At 33.7% G+C, this 22,867-nt stretch overlaps 1 protein-coding gene across 3 annotated transcripts in view; it reads left to right on the forward strand.

The window, feature by feature from the left end:
* Window positions 1-22,867, forward strand: part of KrT95D (Krueppel target at 95D) — a 98,688-nt gene that overhangs the window by 37,591 nt on the left and 38,230 nt on the right. The window lies entirely within an intron of this gene.

Genomic DNA, 22,867 nt, shown 5'->3' on the forward strand with positions numbered 1-22,867 from the left:
TAACAAGGATATTCGGGCAGAAGATTTAATTTGAACCTTATTGCAAATGGAATAGTGATGATTTATGTATTATATTAATTGAATATAAATGCGATGGTGCGGTTACTGACCTACGACCGTGTCAATTGGTTAATTACTCATGTGGGTAGGGAAATGTGTGATTTAGTTTTTTTTTAATATTATGACCTGAATTCGCATATCTTTGTCTTAATGTATAGTGTTCATATTGGTATCGCGTTATGGTTTTAGATAAAGCGTTTATTCTTTGCTACACACTACGGTTTAATATATTTTAAGGAACATAATTTAATCTATGTTTAATTGTCAATAAAAATATTTCAGCTTAAAACTTCTGTATTAAATTGTAGAAAAATGTAATATTTAATTATCTTAATGAAATTTCAGTTTAATTCGATCGGTGTAAATTGAAAAGCTCCACTCTCATTAACTAAGGCGATGTTGTGATAACATAATGACTTCGTAATTGCATGAGAAATCTATCATGTAGTCGAGATTCAATTAGGGATAGAGAAAGCAGGCCAATCTAATACAGTGTCCCGTTAAAATGATGTACAAACTTAAAATTTTGTAGGGTAATTTATTACGTTAGTTAAGTACACAAATCTCTAGAATATGGTGCTCTCAAAATCTGTCTATCTAGATTGCATCACTGAAGCGAATATTAGATAAATACTTCAAATATTTCAGATTGTTACAGTAACTTGTAACCAATGAAGTTTCCTATACGTTATTGTTATTGAGTTACAATATACATTGAGTGAGATAAAAAATAGCTCGGTTCATAAAATCAACAAATCAATTTTTTTTTCTATGTCCGAAAATTTTCTCTATCCTTGAGAGGCGACAGGCTACAGCATACATTAAATATATGAAAGATACAATCGAATGAAACAGTGAGACAGCATGTCCGTCCTTCTATCTGTATGTATTCTATGTGTCTATGTTCTGTATGCAATATCAATGCAGGCCAATGGCAGCTGGGGAAATGAGTTTCGACCGAGGCGAGGCGCCTAACAATTTGGGTCACTACACTAGTGTATCGCGTTTGTCACTCAATACATTCCATATTTAAAAAACGGGAACTTTTAAACAAAATTTTTACAATGCCATTTTTGTCACAAAGTTTTATTGTCGTCAGAAACTTATCTGGCGTAAATCCATCTATAATTATGAACGAACACAACGTCTGTGTTTAAAACCTCACTTATTATAGCAAAACTAACATGGTTACTCCATGTTAGCTTCGCCAATATTAACTGATAACGATGTTAATATACCTTAGTGTGTATTGAGTTTACCTTAAACTTCCGTGATAGTTAACCACCTGTTTGTTGAATACATTGTAAGTTATCGCTCTCCAAGATGTTCTACTATTACGTAATTATCAGATATCTTTATTAGAATGCCAAACAACTTCCATTGCCAAGTTCTGGGATGGCTTGTGCAGAGATTCCCAAACTTTAAGGGCAACGGAACACCAGAGAAATCTATTAGTCTTCTATTTTACGGAACCTAAATAATATGTTGACGAAACTAAGTAATATATAAATCTGTGATGTACCTAATAATTCAATTAATAAGATTAATTTAATAAACGAAAGAATTTAAAAACCGACTAAGTATTGCAAACATTTTATCTATCTATCACTTCTAGGTGAAAATCTTTTTTACCTCCAAAAAAAAATTTTTTTTTCCAGAATCTTGTTGATTTCTGTTGGATACGAGTATCTAAGTTCCCCAGCAAGCACTTTTGGGAATCTCTCGTCTAATTCCATTTTTAACGATTATCGCTGGTACGTTCGTTAACTGCAATAAAACAATAATATCCTGACTGCACCCAATTAACCTTGTAAATGCGGCACCATTTTGTTATGACTGCAGTACATTTGCGCTTAGAGAAAATATACCACAACGTGCTTTCACTGCCAAGGCTGTAGGGATGCCAATATTATGTTTATTTGCAGCTAGGCAATAGCATTACACTTTATTCTACGTTGGCACAAGCGTTCGTTTGTTCGAAGTCAGTTGCCGTACTTTCCATACAGAGATGGAAGACATATTTTTTCTGTTTCCTGTTCGAAGTCAGTTGCCGTACTTTCCATACAGAGATGGAAGACATATTTTTTCTGTTTCCTGTTCGAAGTCAGTTGCCGTACTTTCCATACAGAGATGGAAGACATATTTTTTCTGTTTCCTTCAGCTTGATTGAACATACATACTTATTTATTATGCCTGTTTACACATCAGAATTTCACGACTGTGGTAGTCTGTTTACAGGGGTAATGATTAACGTTAATTTTGTTTGTCTTCTCTCGATTTTATTTTAAAGTTAGTTTTCTGTCCATTATTATCAATGATTTAGCCTTCTGTAGTTTCGGATACTTATGTATGTTGTATCGAAGTGTAAGTGAAAATAATTATTTTATCGAGATTTTCCTAAACGGAAGGGCGATCTCAAATGGGAATGTCAAATTCAGACCCCCAAACCGTATTCCAAATGCTGTTTGTTCGGTGAGGCAGGGGGACCGAACGGCGTAGAATATTTTATTGATCACCACATGAGGCCAAACGTTATGCGTCATCTGTCTGATGTGGAGGATTTAAAATGTTTATGGGGCTCGATTTTTATTTGTCAGTTTTTGGTTAGGGACTCACTCATTTTGTACAATGCTTATGTGCGCTATTTCACTTTTTCTACCGTTTTTATACTAATTTAAGTAAATTACCCTTAATTGAATTTTAAGTACAATATTGTCTTCTTTGTTACTCTTACATTTCGAACTTACGATGAATATATGAATAAATATTTCTCAATTAATTCCAAATTTCCGATAGCACAGTCAATAAAAAAATGTGAAACACTTGCATTTTAAAGATGGCTCTTTAGTCAATTCAGGCCGCCCGATATTTTTGAAGTTGCATGAATTGTCTAAACAAAAATAATAAATGTAATAATTTGGTCAAATCATCCCATGGAATGAATTTATAGTGAATCTTCTAAAGAACCTCAAAGATTGAGGAACAATTTTCATTTCCGCCAGCCCTATCCCTTAGTAATAAAATGCAAGGAACAACATGGCAAGGACGAAACAACAGGAAGGCCTTTTCTAAGTGCATTCAGACTATTAAATTTCCATGAAAATGCCAAAACAGCTTTGTCACAGCCATGCCATGGGAATTACTGAGTTGTAGGGTGTTCTCTAGAGTTCTATCTATGCGTTCTTTTTTTGTATATGTTTCCCTTTCCAAAATGAACACATTTGGACATGTTCCTTAATAATCCTTATTAAAGTAATTATTTAGAAAGTGTTCCAGAAGGCTTTTATTATCTTTAATCAATATTTATTACTAGATTTTTTTAACTACCTACATGTTGGGTTCGTCGTTAGTGCTGAACACTGAAGGCCTCAAGGATGTATGAAAATTTTTCTTTAACTAGTAATGACATATGAAATATTTGTGTTTGCGCGTTGAGGCTGTGACCACGCCGCTACAGAAAGAACGAGGAAGTCTAATTTAGAGTGATCACGAATTCACGAAATGACTCCTTAGTTATTTAGGTCATGTGACGTAGAGTATCCATATTAATGGGGTTTCTATTCCCCTCTTGATGCGCAAATATTTGCAATATTCCTTCTTATCGTGGTTTTATATAAGTCAGTACTGATTAATTCATAAGGAGACCGGTTACATTTTTGTAAAAGCTGTACAGTTTTCATTGAAACTAAAATTTCAAATTCCAGTGTAATATTTTTAGTTGTTGTTTTATGCAAACAATACAGGTGTAATAATAGCTTAGAAATCAATTTGTCAGTACCTTACATGAACGAATTATGAACGACGGTTGATTATAAAATCGATTACATAGTTATACGTCGAGGAGCTGGTGCGTCGATCGTTTAGAAGCGTGCTGTACACATCCTTGATGTGTCAGGTTCGATGCGAGAGAATGTCTGCTATGTACTACTAATTGGTAACAGATTGCTTTGCAAATGGTGCATGGAAACTGGAAACTATCGATTTTAGATAGTGCTATTACGCTTCATGTACGGTATGTTTTGATGTATAAGGCTAATGACCAATCTGTATATGATGGTATTGATGGTATCTTAGGAATAAGAGATTTGTCATGAATGGCATTGGTGTTGAATTGGAATCGAATTGGTCACGTCACTGTTATTGCGTGTAATATATAAAGAAGTTATAACAGTGACGTGACCAATTCGATTCCAATTCAATACCAATGCATTTGGTCATTTCGTCCAATTCAATACCAATACATTTGGTCTATTTATCAACACACCGATAGGTCCGAGGTTTTTGGACTCAATATTGCTTAAATTCTTCTTAGACGGTCAAGGAACAGGGTGTCTAAATGCTTCTTATTGCGTGTAATATATAAATAAGTTATAAGAAGCATTTAGACACCCTGTTCCTTGACCGTCTAAGAAGAATTTAAGTAATATTGAGTCCAAAAACCTCGGACCTATCGGTGTGTTGATAAATAGACCAAATGCATTATACGAAGCCGCCATTAACGCTGGTTCCGTACAACCGCGGAATGTGCCATTAAATAGCAATAGCAAATAAAATACGCTTTACGACCTGTTGGATCTGGATTACGAGACGCCTGCCAAGGGTTTTCTGAATTGTTGTTGTTATTCAGGTAATTTGCTGAATATAAAGAAGAAGAGAATATCTCGGTAAGAGAAAAGAAGATTTTAAGGAAAATCTTGTCAATGAAAGACCATTATGGGCTGTGACGTAAGCAACCGAGTAAAATTAATGTATTTTTCTATTATCCGTCTTGTTCTTAGTCTTCTATTTTATCAAATGTACAATTTGATTCAAAACGTTGCGGACAATCGACTTAAATTGTTTAGTTTTATCTTGCATCAATGCATAGCTCACTCACATTAACATTGAGCAGTGTACGTCAATTGGTTGCAATTTTTAATTAAAATACACGCAGCTCCAGATCAAGAGGGAATTGGCGTACAACGTTATACTATGAATAGATATAATTTGCTTTTGTATTGTACAAAGCAATCCCCTTTTCAGCTCTGTAATGAAAAGGATCGTATTGAAAATCTCCACGTGTTCCTCACGTGTTTGTAATGGTTTGTAAACAACATTTTTTACGTCTACGCCAGCTGCTCTGGTTCGCTGTTGGTGGAATTCGTATTACAATTGTGGCTAGTATCGGATGGATTGAATGAATAGAATTTGAACATTTGTATGTTTACCCCCTGAAGTAGTTTCATAATGCGTAAGGGTTACTTGTAACAGAGGTAAAGTTAAAAGAAACTTTGTATTTAAAAATGGCCGAACTTCGGAACGGCAATATTTTTTAATAGAAGATAGAGAATCTGCCTCTATATGGAGGGATGATCTATAAAATCTTTAATTTGCAGAATTCTCAGTTATCCTTGTTATAAAACAACATCTGCTTTATAGATATCTAAAGCATTTTAATTAAAGATCTTGTTGACCCTAAGAACAACAAATAAAAGAGTATGAAAGAAATCTATTATGCTGGATATGAGGAATCATTCATGATACAATAAAGACTAAAGACACATATTTCCGGTCTTAGTACTAGTATTTTTGCTAGTGCGACGACTTAGTACTAGTAGTTTTGCTAGAGGACGTTGCTTGCATCGGAACTATTATTTCTAAAATATTAAAGATACTAATTGAATTTACTCCCTAAAATATTTTTTGCGTATATTTTCAATTGTCAGAATAAAAAGTAACTCTGACGAAAACCATATCACTATTTATACATTCAAGGAATAATAATTATGAAATGTTCATAAAAATATGTAAAACTTTAAACAGTATTACAATTTCGTCCGTCGTAAATGTAAGCACATTTCCATATGATGTTATATCTAAATCTTTTAAGTAAATATGAACACGGAAAAGAGCTACTTCATTTTTCTCTCCGTCAGCATTTTGTGAATGCACCTCGCGTGAATTGGGACGTTGGTGACCTAATTTGGTGACCTCGAACGAACCCCTCGCTGTAGGGCGTCCAGTGCGAAAATAGAAAGTTACAACAATGAGGTTATGAAGGGTCGTTTACAAAATCTTACGCTTTTATTGTCTGATGCTATTGATAGATAAAGAACATTGATGCCCTAACCGCTGTATTTCGCCACGTCTTGCACCAGAAACAATATTATAAATCGATTGCATGGTTAATAAAAACAAACCGATATCATAATAAGGAGAGCGTGTTGTTTGGTGTTGTCTTCAATATTATGATATACAATTATTTAATACAATTTAATAAGTGTTCTCATTTTCATCATCATCAAATTATCAGTGAAGTTGACCGTGTTATTGTTCATACATTGATTTTAAAAATTTCTCCTACCTCTATATTTATGTCTTCTAATTTATTCATATTTATGTACATTGCACTAAAATAAAAAATAATAAATATTTATTTCAAATTCATTAGTATAGATATACATATATCATCATCACTTAATGATTCTCTGCTGTACCTATATATTTCAGGGTGCACGATGTCTTTGATTTCATGGCGTGCCTGTGACTTCAGTGTGTGTACACCTTGACGTCACAGTACATTACATACACCTAGCCAATCTGTTTACACATTATAGCTAATGTTTATGAGTGTTTGTCCGTACTGTGATGTTAATTTAATGGTTATGTTGTTACGCACATAAAATTAAATTGATATTTCCTCTCGTTATGGTTAAAGGGATTTGGCATGTTTTACTATGACTCAATGTATCATTTTAGTTTATATAACGACTTCTAGTTCACGAAAAGTTTCATGAACATTGTCCTTTTCACATAAAAATTCAACGCCAAGTAATATTACTATAAAATTGACTGCAATGTTTATGAATTTATATATTTCTTGCGTTTGGAACTTTGCGTGCCTCCTTATCAAGATTTTTATTGCAGAATGTTATTGATCCAACATCGGCGCTATCATACTGAAGGTTTCTTTCTGCGACATTTTCTTCACACAAGTCAAGTATTTTTAGTATATTTTTTCTACTGTTATTCAACAACATTGTATAAGTCGATTTGAATAGAATGGTTTACTTTTTATTAAGCTATAGGCATGTAACATTTTACATGATATACCATAGTAACGATCTGCTCTCAATCGTAATAAAATTCATTATAATACAAATGTATCCAAAAACAAAAGTACAATAATATTACAACAATAATATTATTTTATTACCTAAGTCTTACTAACAATTCACATAAACAACTGCACTTTACCCATTAAGTGTTTACGAGATTTTTACTGAGCAACTGAAATATTAAAAGGCTTTGCTGTTCATTGACTCAACAATATATATTTATTATGTATGTAAGAACTATCCAAAGCTACTGATTCTATGAATGGCCTTTATATTTTCACAGTTAGTCAGTCGAACCTTGGTTTCCGGCAGTAAACAGTTTACTCTTAACCTCGTAAACTCTATTATTATACGTTTATACTCGCCAGAACACCATAATATCAGTATTTCTGGCATTCACTTGCGGTTCCGCGGTGGTGTCCCTCAAGGCTCCGTATTAGGCCCTTTATTTTTGCCGAAGCTCACGTCCCCAAAATTGCGTTATGCTAAATAAATTCGTTTCGGTCTGTTCTGAAAATGTGGCGTATATAGCCGCTGCGAGTAAAATCTACCTACCTTCAGCTACAGTTTTAGGTTAGTATTTAACCTGTTAATCAGAGACCATATTAAGTCATGCGTGATTAATGTCGAGATAAACTATTTTCAAAAATAGTCCCGTTGTTCGTTATTCAATTAATATTCAAAATGCTTCATCTGTCAAACATTTATCTAGCGAGATTGTGACATTGAGGAGTTAATTAACTAAAATGTTTTCGAATATTCGACCGTAATTATGAAGAATAAAAATGCTTTGTTCTCCATTAATTTAGTAATACACACTTAGTAATTATATTTCACTCGTATCTTTTAATGTGATTATGATAATTATACGTTGCTAGGTAAAAATATCACAATTATACAAATTACAATGTCTGCATTAAAACAAATCATACGTGGTATATATGTATGTGGGTACTGACTGACAAGAAATATTGCGCAGTTGGTTTATTTATTGATCGGGTACCTGATGCCCTTAAACATGATAAATAAATTAAACATGAATCTGGCTCATCAATATGATAAACGAGCTTGTAAGACAAAGGGCTCCTTTTTAGAGCGATACGAAGACACGCAGGGCCCTGTCAAGGCTAAATTCCGACACGTGATCAGATTTTCATATACAATATATTGATTATTCTAATGCAACAATACTTTTACGTTTTTGTTCAGTACTTTTTTGTTCGATTCCTATTGAGTTTACTGCCTCTCTGTTTGATTGAGAATTAGCCTTCTTTTCTTATACAACACGAACTTGCTAAGATTAATTGAAAATGTTATCACCCCATGCTGGGTAACTTGACAAATCGCCGACATTACGTCATGCTTGTCTTGTTATTTACATATAATTTATTCACCTAATCAAAAGAAAATTGATTTAATTGTAGACATTCGTAATTTCCAAGTTAAAATTTAGATTTTAAACAATGTAGTTTGACTCTTGCTTGCTATGTGGTGTGTATTACGTATTCTACTACTACGTATTAACATGATCAAGTGTGTAGGTAGATGATTAATGAGTCATTGTTTTGACTGCTGTGGTCGACACGAGAAACCTGTTGGTCACTGCGTATGATTTAGAATTTTATGTAATTAATACATTTAGCGCTGAAATTTCCTTTTTGTCTTCCCCTAAAGGATTGAAAGTTCTCATGTTTCTACATTCGGCGTTTTCCGATCTGCTTGGATGCAGTTAGGGTTCTGTTTTTCTATATAGATTTTGAAGATTGATCATAATCACATTATCCTTACATATTGTAAAACAAAGTCCGCTGCCGCGTCTGTCTGTTCGCGATAAACTCAAAAACTACTGCATGGATTTTCATGCGGTTTTCACCAAGAGATTGTGTGATTCCAGGGGAAAGTTTAGGTGTATGATTTATTACGGTTTTACCCGAGCGGAACCGGGACGGGCCGCTAGTTTTCATATATATAATATCTGCCTTTTCAACGTATATTTGGGATTATACGTCTAAATCAGATTTATGATCTTTTGTTGTTTGATTTAATAAGCAATAAGCTATGATAAACATAATTTGGTGTAATCTTGTTTAATATGATCGAACACGCTGCCTTCGACGTGACACGTGCCAAGTCAATTCCGTGCTCTGAATTAATTTGGACGTGGTTTGTGATACTGCTTGTTGTTTCGTGTTTACATTATTAGGGAATTTTGTATGTGATCTTAGAGATAATGCTATCTATCTATTTATATTTATAAGGCGTTGAATTGCTGAAATGAAACTGATTCCCTGAGGTTGACTGGAAGTGTTCGGTTTAGCGATAAGTCCGTCTTTGTATCTTTTATTTGTTTGAATGTTGATATTTCTTTTGTGTACTTCGCTTCTAATGCGATAAACAGTTTTGTACTGTATTCCATTTGCTTATACATTTACAGCTTCATTTGTAAAACCCTAATGAACTTAAAAAAATCAGATTATTAAGCCGTTAAGTCATACAATGCCACTAAATTTATTTATAGGAAATTCCTTAATACCACGTTCATATTTTGGTTTTATATCCAAAAGCATCGGATAGTGATCTATAATAAATGTTGAAATAAATATTGTAAACGGTGAAAAAACAAATGTTTGTTGCAAACCTTGTTTGTAACTTGTAGCCACTTTGATTAGCAAGTCAAAGTATAGCCAATTTTCCTAAATCCCCAGAACTGGGATGTTTATCTAACCAAATCCACAGGGATCAAGACTGGAATGAGATCCAACTTAGTTACTAACTGATTTAATATCAGACTATGTCGAAAAACTGTTTTTTGGTATGTAATTTAGACTAGACTTATTACGACCTTCAGTTTCGGAAGGTTGGCTCCGTTAATTGAAAATTCGTCAGATGTCTTTAATTATTTTAATCTGTTTGAACAACAACAACCTATTGCCAATTAACATATTGACCGTTTTAAAACGAGTTTTCAAATTTTGGAAAAAAAAAGAACTACATGCTATGCTAACCCAAGATACAGAGTGACAATATAACATGACAATAAATGAATGAAACGACCAAGTACAAGTAGATACAACAATAACCCTTGACATAGAAAAGGAGTCATCTTTTACGAGAGTGCGTGACAAGTAGAACCTTTTCACAGCCACTCGGGTGGGATGGCATAAAAGGCACTCTGGGAGATTAATGTGTGTTTGGATTGACTGTGACTACCCCTGAGATGGTGGACCTCTGCTCGAGTGCTCAAACAAACGAGGATCATGTTTTCAGTTCTTTATATTAGTGTGAAAATATTGCCATTGTTTTTAATATTGGGAAGATTTGAAACCTTTCAGTTTTGGCGCATGTGAAACATTTCCCAAATAAAAATATGTTTGCCATATATGTTTGTCAATTATGATAATGATAAGATATTGTAATTTCTACAAGAGCCGTCCGCACTAAGTCACAAGCCTTCAAGAATGGACATCCAAACATAAAGCATTTTTCTGCCTGAAATTTGCACGGGCAAAGAGTGTCATTATAATGTGCTTATATCATAAGCACCCATATCGACATTCGTTTTACATCGGTATAGAACAGCCTGCTTTCCATTGCAGTCACAGGAGATTACTGTTTTCAAGTCATTAGTTAATCTATACTGACAATAATTAATTTATTCCTTCGTAACTTGCCTGGCGGATGTGGATATGAATTGATTCAGAAATTAATTTCGTATCATTGTTTGTCAAGTGATTTTTTTTACTGAATAAAAATGGATGCCTTTTCCGGTTGAATATGGTCACACATAAATTATTTTCTCGAGCCTTTTAAATATAAAGATGAAATCTGTAAAACGCCTAAATAAATTTGATTGCATAAATTAATTACTTTCGATATCGACTCAATCATTAATTGATTCAGTCATTAATTTTCGATATCGACGAATCGTTTGCAAACACGACCCCATAACAGAGAGGAGTTCGTATAGAGTCTAAGCTCAGTACGCTCACTGACTTCCAAATCATCAACAACTTTTTGTGGCAACTTTCTTAAGTCTAGCGGTGTTGAGATCAGATGTGATTGGAGCATATATTTAGCTAGCCTTTTTAGTACTGCCTAGTGTTATAAAATATAAATGTGTTTGCACAATGTTTTCACACACAGACGCAAAAATCTCCCAAGTAATATATCATCATCCTAATTCATTTATTCAGAAAATAAATTAATTTGATTTTGATTTTCATTCAATAACAGTGATACAACAGAAATAATCTCTGGTAGCTCTTGTTTTAATTTGATTTACTTATTTATTAAAATATTTTGTATACAAAATCTATATTGATCGAGTTCTGTATTTTAAATATTATTCTTTTTGTTCCAGGTATGTCTTCGTGTAGTGGAGAATGTATATGGTTCATGATAACATTTATTCCTCAAGCCGTAAGATGAATGTTCAATCCAAATTATTTCTTTCATCACTTTCGCTGTTCCAATGACGTTTCTTTAAGTTTCCACGTTCATCATCAAAGTCGATATTTATTTGTTTAAATCGGCAATATTTATGGTTTCTTTAAATAGTCATAATTGCACGACTTACAATACAAAATAGCTGTTAATAAATTACTTACTACAATTACTACCGCCTCCAAGGCGCAAGTGAAAATATCTGCAGTCAATGTCATACTTTATAAACATACCCGTTGTGTACCTGAACGAACAATAAATTTACTAGTTCAATTGAAATGATTTATTGAACTACTCAATTAAATTTCCATAACAATAGTAGATGTAAAGAAGCTTGTTAATACAGGTAATTTGCCTGAATGTTATAATAACAAGTCCGAACACCAATCAGTCGTATCGTATGCAAAATACGATTTCACATGCACACCGCTGCATGTAGGGTGACCACATTTACTTTAATGGCTTAGTATTAGCAAGAGGATCTTGGTCTAGAGCTTTCCACTTATGAATTTTCTGCGCCGCTTCTGACTGTAACGATAACTTATTTATTGGTTTAAACTGAATTGCACAACGTGCACAACGTAAAAAACTAACAATAGATGGTTTTAATCCCATAAGACATTCTCTGATAGTCAAACCTTATACGTAACTATATGTTAAGAGTCGAAATCTGTCTGTCCGTGACTATCTACTGCTAATAAAAGGTAAAGATTTGTATGATATTTTTGAGGAGATTGATGATGCAGCGGGATTACCTACTTTCGCAATTGTTGATCATGGAATAGGGTGTTCATAAATGTAAGTGGTAGTCTTCCGTTAATGGAAGACACGATAAGGTCTTTAAATTGAAATACCAAGAAGATAATGAAGTTCATTATGTAGGACAAGATAAAGATACGATTTATTGATTAAAAAAAAAAATAAAGATATACTTACTTATTTGCCAAGAATCATAGTGGCCGTACGCTAACATAATAGTGCAAATGTTTGCGACACCAACACTGCACTAGGTGTCGTTATGTGACTTATGCCAGTGCAACACGCCTGCATTTGAATATTGAGTGTTGTATTGTGAATGGTATGGGCACGTTATGAGAAGGGAGGTGAACAACATTGTAAAAATATAAGAAATTGAGTGGGAAAAGAAGTAGAAGATAACCGGAGAAGCATTGGATGGAGTGAGTTCGGTAAGACATGATAATGTAACAATGATCAGTTAATTAGGCAAGCAGGGAGAAGTGGAAGAGGCTTACATTCTGTACCGACCCCATGCAGTGGGGTAAGGCGGATAAATGTCTTGTGTTGTAGTTGTTATTATCTCACTCAGTCGTAATAAAATGTGTGTGTTACACGCTTATATTTATACACGGGCCCTGAACTACAACGCTTTATTGCTGCGAATGAAACCAGTAAAGGGCTGAGACAGGAGAGAGTGATATTATTTTACCTTTCGATACCTTCCTGAGCAGTTCCAGTAGAACCAATTCACAGATCACAATAATTTCATGAATCGATAAATGCGCAGATGATCACGGTATCAGCTTACTCTTTGCATAGAGGATCAACAAGAAGCAATATCATAACTAACATCATGCAATTTAAACACGATTGTAAACTGAAAGCCATCATGTCGCTCGACGGCTGTTGATTTTGGCAACCACGGGTCATTGGCTATGTGTTCAAGCTTTGCAAGATCAAAACAATGTTTATGATACTTGAATAAATTCCAAACATTTTGATACGTCGTCGTCTCTTCCCGTATTCAGTGAGAGTTGGCAACATATTTTGTTAATACCTTCCAGTTGGGAGAGGACATTGCTGGCTGAATATTTAAGAACTGTGATTCCAGTGCTGATTGCTCTTATTTAATGAAATTAGATGATTCAGTAAGATTTCATGCTGGTCTGAGAACGACAGCTTCAGCATATAATGTTCTAAAAGTAAATCAAGGGAAAGGAGAATTAAATGGTTTGGGCCTCAAATAACTTTTGACAGTCAGTCACTTCGGTTCGGTGTCTGAAAACAATGTAAAAATTTATCGAGATCGACCCGTTGGGTTCATGAATTTCAGTAGCATGTGTGATTTTCAGAAAGATGAACATATAAAGATGATTAGAGAACTTGGTCTCTACTTACACTTGTATTTTCGTAACAATACAGGATTTTTTACGAAAATTAGGGTCCAGAGAGAAACTAAAACTTTTATAAATAGTTAAGGAATTTATTTCATAAAAAAAAAGAAGATACTCTAAAATCTGGCACTGCATTCTATTATCCACATAAAAACAATGATACCATAGAGATAAAAGCTATAATATAAATATATCAGCAAACAGATAAGCGTGCCAAAACCTTATCTATGCGTGCTTAGCAATAACATTTTGGAAATCGTCCAAATATCTCCGCTGGGCGATTTTAAATTGGTCATGTCAAATATTTAGAGTAGCATTGCATTGCGTGCATACATGTAAATTTATCTTGCTTCATATTATTTTATATTTATGTGGAGTCTGCGTTTTATTGTTAGTTCTCTCCATTTCGATCTATTTGTGTAGTGTTTAATATGTATCATGGACATGCATCGAGATATTTTGTACTAATTATATTAGTATGTAGCGACATTGCAGAATTGCATTTTATGTAGGGCGACTAGTGAACGAACCCCCCGCCTCTAGTCGTCTCTTAGCTGTCATTTAGGACGCACATATTGTTACGTTTAATTAATTGGCAATAAAGTATTCGTTAAGGAAGTTCGGTCTTTCTCTCCAAGTCACCCATTCCGACAAGTATTATGTGGTGTCCTGGACGTGATATATAGCTCTCTGTAAAAGCAGCTGTCTCTTGATCACAAGTAAAGGAAGGTCGAAGAAGAAGTGAATGTGTCACAGGGACATATCGTGAACTATATCTGACTCACATTTCCGAATCACAATCGACATATTTTAACTTGTCAAAATACCCTACCTTTATTTCTGATCAAGAAACAACTACTTTACAATGAAATTAATTAATACGATAGGTAATGCTAATATTGGAAGAATTAATTAAGAGCACTTACAAACTAGGGATTAATCTCCTAGTTCCCGTGATAGCAAGCTGTCACTATCTATTTCGTAAGATAAATTCGTAATACTATCTGTATGGAAACAACTGTAAGTGAAGTATCTATTCTTGTCGTAATGTTCAAGTCTTAGGTGAAATAAATGATATAGTATCTAAAACCTTTTAGCAAAGTAGTCTGTATTGATTCTTACTCTGTGTAATGGCATGAGGCGTGGCAAGTCGGGCTGTCAAGTCAGGCCACAGATGATATATGTATAGTTGGTATCCGCATCATTGTTGTTGACAAATTCTCTACACATTGATAGCATAGTAATCTATTATTGCTTTAGTTTATGACAATAATATTATCTGTATTATTGGAGTTATAGTTTTATCTCTGGTATTAGATGTTCTGTATTGTGGTTAGCAGGTTAAAGAGGTAATTATAAAAAGTCTTGTATTGGAGTACTCGTCCAAATATTTTCTTTTCATCGTATACTATTTGCATGAAGTGCCAATTGTTTGGTTTTATTATTGTCGACACTATAATATATTTGATGACAGGTGCGCGCACCATTCGTTATGAAACGTTGTTTTGTTTTAAACTTTAATCCTAGTTTTGTTGATAAATCAGAAATTTCACCTCGCAAACTTCGACACAATAACACATATAATAATGAACCATCGATCAGACGAACTCATCAATAAACAATAACTAGAATCCCAACGCCGTACATCCATTACTGTGGGATAAAAGCTTTTATAAATTAATCACAGCTCGGAGCGATTCGTCCGCGTCAGAAATACGGTTTTGTTTTGAGGTGTATTGAGAAAGTTATAAGTTTTTTATTGCTATTAGATTTATTGAGCTATTGAAACTATTTTTAAAAAAGCTCAAGTCTCGCTTTTGACTACGGGGTTATTTTTTATATTATTATACACTAGAAAAACATTAATCAATATAGATATAGTGTAATAAAACTGACGAAAGGTCAAATTTGTACATTGAATATTTTTTGGAAATTCTTACTGGAATGGACTTATGTTCAAAATAAAATTTAAAAATCCTATATTGAATCATGGTTAATCGATTAAAATACCTTTCAAACAAGAAATAGATCAAAACGATTTATCCGTTTGAGACCTACAATCCCACATACAGATCATGTGAAACTTATAACACTCCTCTAATCGGGAGGTGAAAATTAAAATATATAAATCTGATCAAATTCCGTTAGGTTGATCACGAGCTAACGAATTTACAGAAACGGGAAGTGATTCGATGTTATGTTATCTAGAGACGTGACAAAAATAATATGGATATTAACATACTTATCACAAGCGACCTTGGCCTAGGCCAACTTCGAGCCATAGATATAAATAGACTAATGTCGTCTCCGGGTGATACCCGGCTCGGAGACTTTCTAAAAATAGGCGGTATCACCTATATAGACGATGTGTTTGTTTTGGGGATAGGCGTTTTAGAAGGGTTTTGATGGATATTATATATCTATGTGACTAATGAGTTCAGATATATCTTTCTAATAAGCAGTAGCGGTAGCAATTTGAACATTTTTGATAATCAAATTATTCAAATCAAAAAAAATCAATCAAAAGATCAATTATTAATTAAAATTATAGAATCTAGATCACAAAATGAAAGTCAAAACCAGTGTGAACTTGCATCTGCTCTTCACTAACAATTGTCAATATTGGACTTGCTTTTACATAACTTTCCAGATTCTGTCAACTGCAGTTCTATCGAGACCTTGGATCAAAGCCAAATTGTTTTCGAGATCCGAGGAGTTTTGAACTCTCAAGTTTAATATTAAGGTCACAGCGAGGGTCGCGACAGTAATTGAGAGGAACTCTTTATTTGTAAAGTATAAACAGGCGCTGAGTGAAATTAAATGAGAATATATTGCTTTAATTTTCAGAAATATAAGAGTATAATATAACAATATATTGGGACGTCAAATCCATTACATGATTTGGCGTCAAATTTTTATTCGATTTTCATTTGTATATACACCGTGGTTAAAGATGTGGAAAGGATGATAATTACGGAACAATAATAGAAACAAATGAAGAGAGACTTAGTATTAAATGAACTGCTGTAAAATGTGTGTATTGTGGCCAGGATAATGAAAAAAAAATGCAAAAGGAGAAACTAAAATACAAATCTAAATTAATAATACAATAAAACTGAAGAAAGTATGATGGTTTTTTGAACGCGCTAATCTTTCAGTATATTATAGCTACATTCATAAGAATGGCTTTAGGTTATTCAGAATCACACAATTTCCACGCGATAGAAGACGCGAGGTACGTATAAACAGCTTTGTACTGAACACATAATTAGTTCAGCTGCGATCGTAAATGTAGATTTTATTGTGCCAACCCGTATATTTACAAATGATAGTTATTATCACAGCCATATCACAGCTATTGTCTAGCTGCAAATGCAACGGAAGTTGATGCTATTGTAATGGTATTAGTTAATTTAGTCCCATTGCATTGGCTCCTGTTATGTAAGCATGTCGCTCGAGATCTGTTTGAAGTTTGGAATGAATTTGATATAGCCAACGTGATTTTTTAAAATAAATATGTAAATACACATGGATAAATTACAGATTGAGTTAGCCCCAAATTAATTTTAAAACTTTAACTTTTGTTATCCCATTTTTTAAAATATAATATACTTAAATATAACGTAAATAGGTATCATTTACTTCATATCTGCGGACGGAATTTCTTAAAATTTACCGAAATCTTTGATGAAAAAAAAATTGATGCTCATATTTTAACTGAACCTAAATGATTTTGAAGCGCTGCTTTCGTTTTCTAATTCCAAGATGTCGGAAGTAATTCCAAATGAAAAATAAACATTTGCTGTAATTACAATACAAGATGGCCGCGTCTATTTCAATAATATGTTTGCTGTACGGAAATGTTAGGAATGTTGTTGTAAACATGATGAATGTGTATGAATAAAACACATGCATTCTTTGATAGAAGTAATAAGAAGGATATAATAAGATAAGAACTGTAGAGGTACATACATATGCTATGAATAATAATGAAACAGAGTATATTATTGTTTAATAACTAGCTGCGCTCGGGAATTTCGAGATAAAAAGTTCTACCCGTGTACCAAATTTCATAACAATCCATCTAGTAGATTTGGGTGAAGGCAAATAAAAAAATATCGATTTCTTTTAAATGATAGTTTCTTAATATAAACATATTTCTAAATGACATTAAATATGACTGAATTTTAGAGCTGCTATATATAAAATAATTTACGCATGTAAATATACCAAAGAGAACGTATTTGATTATTCAACGGTTTTCCAAGTATTTTAGGCTGCCATATAACTTCTCAAATTACTGCTTTAGACCCCATTTAATCATGTAACAAACGAGTGATTGAATTAGCTTCACGAAGGTCGACCTTCTATTTAGTTTTGTCCCTAAAGTACAATGAACTGGATAAACAAAACGAATGTAAGGGTAGAAATAGAAAGTGATTGTCACAGGCTTTTACGCAAATTCGTTCGGCGTGATTTTGCGAAATTTAACTAATTGTTTCAATTTTTTGTCGTTGGTCTTGAATTGTTTGTCTGTTTCATTTTAGTTTTAAAAGTGTTTACGTAATTTTTATTCTAACTGGAAGTTCTGTTTTCTGTTGCGTAAACGGTGCGGTGCTTTATTACCCCCGAGGCACCACAGGTTACAAGTTATGTACTTGTTTGTAAAGTTTGCCGCTTGGGGCTGTGCTACTTTTGTGACTGTTAAATTGTTTACATTTTAGTTTAGTTTAATCTACTACTGATTGTATGGCCTCTTGGGCGATCTTCCCCATTTGTATAAAAGTGATAGAGAGTAACATAATTTTCCCATTTGCTTAGCTTTCCCTTTCCAAAGTTAAAACCGTCTAATATCGTTGGAAAGTTTCATCTTCACGCCATAACTTTTTAGAAATACCTTTTGAACATTTTACCGTCCTCATATTACTACACTGGCTGCAATAATATGTGGTTATGTTATGACTCATTCCACGTGCTGTCCTCGACCAGACAGACGGGAGACGAAACGCACAGGTGACGTATTTTCTCAGATCAAGTTCAACCAACAGTCATGTCAAAAATGTATATGTAATGTGAACTACTGGAACTACACTATATAATAAACGTTTTAACTCTAAAAGCACTGTTCAATTAGGTATTTTCTGTTGACTTCTTTGGCGAAAATTGATTTTATGTATTTAACAGACGCTGATAGTCATTGACATGTCGTTTAGAAATATAACTATTTTCAAACACCTGATCCAAGTCACTTTCCAACCGGTCAGTGTGAAATCTACATAACGTGTAAAAAGTATGCCTCGGAAGAGCTTGTTAGCGTCAGTTACAAGAATACCTAGGTAATAGAGAGTAGCATAGATCGTAATCTCGCTTTCTTACGCCTATTGTTCTAGCTTCGTCGCTGGATCTACGTGTCTATATTATATGATCATTCTGCATGAAAGCAGCCGATTTCTATTAATATGCAACTGTTGAATATTTAATGAACTGTTCTATTGGTGCCACATCAGTTTAGTTTGATTTGGATGAAAAAGTGCAATTCAATTTATAAAATATTTAAATCCATTGTTATCTCAGTTGATTTCAATAAAGGTAGGGCAGATTGCATGTTGATTAACAGTATACATAACTATACTAATTGCCACAGCGAATTAACGGTATACGTTATAGATAAACGGATAAAGTAGATACAAATTGATTGATCGAAACCCAAAATCAATATATTTCGAATACCTATCTGCATTCTAGGAAGGGGGAATGATATTTAGTAATATACAAAACAATACTCTATATATCCCCATGCTCAAGAACACAAAGGTTGCCAAAGATAATTGAAATTCCAAGGTGTGTTCAACACCACGAGTTTTGCCTTAAGATAATAAAAAAAGACATAGCAACAGAATATAACTGTTACGCTTCAGTTATACAATTCTCCGTAACGTAACGATACAACGACATCGTGGGAAGTGATTAGCGGTGATAATAAACTCATCGATTGTTCTCTATCCTAGCAACAGAGGAAGATATTAGACTGGTATTTGCATATCATAAACCCAACAGGAAACGGAATAAAGTTTACAGGAAACTGTTAACAAGCGGTGAAGCTGAAATGGATTAGATGAGTGGATTTTGTTTCAATCAGTTAAATATAAAATACGTCATAAAGTGAACTGACATGCTGTGATTCTTGATGTGGTCACTTCATATAAATGTGTGCATTGGGTAGTTCAGTACGTGGGCATGAAAGTCAGGTAGGCAGGGTTATTGAACAACAAAAGGAACTATACATAAAACAATCAAGATGTAAGAAATGGTTCTTCACATTCTCAACATTTAAATAATCTCAGTGTTAAAAGAAATTTGTTTGATGATTAACATATTTCTATGTCACAACATCCTCCAACGAGAACAGAATACATTATCCCTTACCTGAGTTTAACTCGCTGTCATATATCTTAATAATTACAGCACTTATGCCAGCTCAGACACAGGGGGCTTCGTGTGATGTCATTCCGCGCGTTTACAAATGTCCCGTCATGGTGATGGAGTGTGTGGTGGTGTTTCTTACGACGAAGCATTTAAACACAACAAATACAAGGACAACACTCGACGTAAAAGGGATGTATATTGAATTTGGGTAAAAGGAATGACATCACGTTAAGCCAAGAATTTTAAGAGGATTCATTAAAATATATATTTAGGGCTAAGCATGAGAGATGATGTTATTCTTCTTGAATTCCGTGACGTTATTAAAATCGGGATATGAACAAAAAGAGTGACACAGTTGGTTCATAGTCAATTTCCGCTCGTGTACACGTAATACATTGATAAATTAATTATGTTCATATTGAAATTATATTTTCCTTTACGACATAATGTAACCCCATCTCTTTTACATCTCAACGTTTTTTCTGATTCCTCCTTCATCACAAAGAGTCGGAGCGTAGGGTCCACTTTCCTACCGTTTCTAAATCTTAAATGCACTAAAGAGGAAGTTGAATTTTGGATGCATAATATAGATCATATTTTCATAGCTATGAGGCGAGAAATGTTACTAACAAGATTGACTTGTTGTGGTACACATAATCACCGTGTTGTAAGTGCAGGAACAAGTTTTTTTGAATATAGATACATCGATACTGTATTCAAGGCGTGAGTAGATAGATGGGCGTATTCTTTCCCACATTGACTTCCACGATAAGATACAGTTACACGTGTCTGGTCACGCCCAATTTGCAAAAGAACGTCTTGGCGCAAAATGTCCGTTTCTCTCAATGTCCTTTTCTCGAAATGTTCTTTCTCAGAATGTCCTGTTCTCATAATGTCCTTTTCAAAAGGACATTACGAGATAAGGACATTGTAAGAAAAGGACGCAAAAGAAGCAGACGAAGCAGACATGCATCACATTTTATTTTTACTTCAAATATCTGGAATTGGAGTAATTATTTTTTTTGTACGCTGGAACGGACCTGTGGTAATGTATTTACAAATTAATCTTTCAGATTTTAGTTATTTTAGCTTTTTAGTGTAAGTAATTACGTAAAATTACATCCGTGTCAACTTACAAACCCGTAAATTAAGTTCTTTAGATGAAACTTACTAGTGATTGTAAAGGACTCAGTATACGCAGAGCACTCAGATATTTTTCCGACTTCGCTGCTTCCTATCTTTAAGGCCATCAGATTTTATCGCCTGAAAAGCTACTCTGAAAGCCATTTTTATTGCACCTTATATTATTATGCGATGGGATTGATATGGATTGATGTTTTTGGGAGTTCTGCCAAATGATGCGTAGATTAAAAAAAATATAACAAAAGTTAAGCATTTTATCGTTTTAATGCAATTTGTTTTTCAAGATAAATAATGTCTGTTGACTGTCATGACATAAATACTGTATCGTTGGTTATCACGTATCTTTTTTGTAATCTGTTCGGTATGTATTTTCCTTATTCGATCAATTATTGACGTTATTATTTTTGTCTTTAATATTCTCTTAATTATGACATAATATTCTCTTAATTTGACGACCTCAGTGGCGCAATGGTAATCTGCTTGCCTCTGAACCGAGAGGTCCCGGGTTCGATCCCCGGTCGGGTCATGAAGGAAAATGATATTTTTCTGATTGGCCGGGGTCTTGGATGTTTATCTATATATGTATATATTATAAAATATAGTATCGTTGAGTTAGTATCCCATAACACAAGTCTAGAACTTACTTTGGGGCTAAGCTGTATCTGTGTAATTTGTCCTAATATATTTATACATTCATGTTTTAGTCTTCAATGTTATTGTTCTCTTTGTATTCAATATTAATGGTAATTGAGACTAATTAATCGGCTTATATAATTCTTATGGTACTTACGATAGCATAATATTATTAGAAGCTTTTCAAACATAATTCAATTTCCATAACGAGCGTACATTGGACCTACGAACAATAAGCGGATTACAAGTCAAAAGTTCTGAACTCGACAGACATTCGTCTTACTTTGCTGAAGTTGTAACTGGCGGGAGTTCTTTTGCTCTCATTCCACTCACAGAAACTATGTTTGAGGAAATTGATGAAGAAATTGAAGGATTAGTAGCGTTTGGAAATATATTAGACGGATCATTTGATGCTTCTGTAGGAATAAATGTATAGCAATAAAGTTGAAGTTATATATTAAATATTTGGATTTCAATGCATTTGTTTTATCATATGCTGTTTTAAATAAAATATTTCTTTTAATTTCAGGTATTGCAAGCGTTCTTTCTCTATATCTTCAGTAGCGGTGAGTGAAAGTTCATTCACTTGACATGATACCAGGATTCCCTGGAGTTTCACACAATTTCTAGGGAGATATTATTTTTATCGAATAACACCACGTGTAACTGTATATTTTGTGTTCCATGAGTACCTATTTTTATTTTTTGAATTACAATTTGTTGTTATTTTACTTTTTCTATAGTGAATTCTATATTTTTTACGCTGACCGCGGGCTGCAACATCATTGCTCCAAATGCAACCGGGAACATACGAGGATAAGAGAGTTACCTTAAGTATAGCTGCCAAACTGTTTGCATTTCCCCCCAAATTTATTAATCTAGATTCCTTTCCTATTTACATATGTACACTAGATAGGAGGAGGAAGTCAAACT

This window comes from Plodia interpunctella, chromosome 17 (assembly GCF_027563975.2).
Source record: "Plodia interpunctella isolate USDA-ARS_2022_Savannah chromosome 17, ilPloInte3.2, whole genome shotgun sequence".
Lineage (NCBI taxonomy): Eukaryota > Metazoa > Arthropoda > Insecta > Lepidoptera > Pyralidae > Plodia > Plodia interpunctella.